This window comes from Condylura cristata, unplaced genomic scaffold (genome assembly GCF_000260355.1).
Source record: "Condylura cristata isolate star-nosed mole 26May11 unplaced genomic scaffold, ConCri1.0 scaffold00009, whole genome shotgun sequence".
NCBI lineage: Eukaryota > Metazoa > Chordata > Mammalia > Eulipotyphla > Talpidae > Condylura > Condylura cristata.
Genome location: NW_004567110.1, coordinates 49,776,651 through 49,779,152, shown reverse-complemented (window position 1 = coordinate 49,779,152; position 2,502 = coordinate 49,776,651). Strand labels below are relative to the sequence as shown.

Sequence of the window (2,502 nt, the reverse complement as noted above, 5' to 3'; positions counted from 1 at the left end):
AAACTGGAGTTTATTGCCCACTTGCTCTTCACTGAGTCAGGAAGAGGAATGGTGACAAGTGCCCACATGCTAGTTTAAATCCCTACTTTGTTTTCTCTAGCTCCCAGGAAACTAGTGTGTGAATGCTTGTCAGCTTTCTGAGATAGCCACTCACAGAGAAGCCACTCCCTAAGGAGGAACTGGAAAAGTTGGTGTGCCAGGTGTACAGTCTAAATCCTGAGTGGGATCTGAGGTTTCCCTTTACTTACATGGCTGTGTCAAGGGTAAGGACTGTAATAAGGTTGTTTCTGTTTTTCCTCCCGGTGTCTATGTGACTGGACTTGTACTCTCCTGGGTTGCAAATATCTTTCAAGTTTCTGAATTTCTCACAGAGGGAACAGATCCATGTATTGCTGTTGACTCAGTGTGACTGGGTGGAAGAGGGAGGAAATTCCAAGGCTTCCTATTTCAAGGGGACCTTCTTTCCTTATTTTATGATCATCTAGGTTTTTTCTAAATTTAAATTATATAGTTTTTATTGTTTTAAAGATAATATATATGTCTCTGCATTATTTGTCAGGATTTCTTTATATTTGTAATTTAATAAATTGCTAGTATATATTATGTGTTGATGTCTTTTTATGAGCTTACCAAAATTTTCTGAAATTTTTGTCTTTAAATTTTTCTTTTATTTTTGTTACAGTTGTTTTAGTTGATTATTTAAGTTGTAATATAATATGAAGCTATGCTGCTATTTCTTGCCTACCACCACCCTACAGTCTCAGTTGTTTATTCTTATTTATTTTTATCTGTCCTTAAGGACCATCTTAAGTTTTCCCTGTTATTTAATGATTTGGTTTATGTAGTGTTAACTGAATTTTTTGTAATTCTGTTATATATTTTAGTTTAGTTCTGTTTTTCTTTGCTTTGCACATATGATTTTCATTTCATTTTTTTTTCTTCCTCTTCTCTATGTACAAGAACCCTTTTTAGTAGGCTACATCTTCTTGTATTTGATTGTGTTTTCAAACAGTTTTTTGATTTTTTTTTTTTGAGAGCTATGGCATATCAGTTTTGGCATTTTCTTATATATCTGAATTATTTAATTCCCTTTATTTTATAGGGTTTTTTTTTGTCTTTTTTTTCCCCTTGCCTTTCACATTTTTATTTAAGGTTCATAATCCATGATGGATTTTGGATATTGTTGAAAGCAGCCATGTCACGTAGTGTACATAGTACTCAAAAGCAGTGATCTTTTCCTCCAGTATATCAGTTCTAAGTTTATAATCTTCAACCACACACTGTATTTGAAGTTTCTAAAGCCATGCTCTGCTGGAGCTAGTTTATAAGAGTTCCACATTAAGCTATCTGCTTGAATATGTCTGACACGCTCTAGTTTTGCCATATCTGTCTCACTATCCCAAGGTTTCACATTTAAGAAAATGGAAAATTTGGCAACAAGTACGGGTTTTTATTTTACCTTCTTTGACACATACTATGCAGGACATTCATTTCTTAGCTGCATGTGTTCTTCAATGTCCTCCTTCTCATCATACCCAAAGATGTCAATGTTATCATCTTTATTATCCACAGCTCTTCTTGCAGTTGTGTCCTCTACATCAGAAGACCCATATTTGTACAAAACTTTCCTCACTCCTGAAAACTTGCCTGTTCCTTTTAGAAAGATGTAATGAAATTATATCATCAATGTAAGGTGTGTTACAGCTGACCATAGCATGAAGCTATCTCCCAAAAAATATTCGGTACAAAGGTTTGGGAAAGTGTTCAGGGTTTCTGAGAAAAGCATTTTATAGGTTACTGAGAAAACATGTGGTGCCAAACTCTGGAAAAAATTCAGCATATGAGTTCTTGTCTGGAGTGAAAATCTGTGGGAAGGAATACATATTTGCTCTTCAGAGAGTTATTGAAATGGAGAAAAAGAAAGGTATCCCACATTTCCTAATTTCCTTGCATTTTATGAACTCTTTTCAAAAGAATATCTTATAGCTCTATTCAAAAGAATATCTTATAGTCCCCTCTACAGGCCTTGGGCTTGGAATTCACCTGTTTTTCTCTATCCTAGCCTGAATGATTCCTGCATTATTCAGTTCTCATATTAAATATTTGATTCTCAAGAAAACATTTCTAACTCTTTTATTTTAGTAACTAGAATGTGTGCCCTTCCCTTAACTCCTAAAACATCTTGGCATACTACTCATCTTTCCTGGTCTATGTCATCCTGAAGAGCAATCAAGTTTATTAGTCATGATAATACTTGGTTCTTGTAAGTAGTACATATTACATACTCAAGAAATAATAAAGCACTGCATGGACAAGTTATGACTGAATGAGTTTTGGGTGAAAAAGACGAAATGAATATTTTTGTTTAACTATATATTATTTTTTACTTCTCTGTGATCCTACTATATTTTTTTATCATCTTTCTGAAGCAAACTCCCATGTAATTTACCAGAATGTCTATAATTCCCTGCAAACTGGGGTCTATATCTATATGATGAGATT

The 2,502-nt window shown here is 34.0% G+C and overlaps 1 pseudogene; it reads right to left on the bottom strand.

Moving 5' to 3' along the window:
• Positions 1-1,143: 1,143 nt before the first annotated feature.
• LOC105853435 lies at positions 1,144-1,674 on the bottom strand (annotated as a pseudogene).
• Positions 1,675-2,502: the final 828 nt, after the last annotated feature.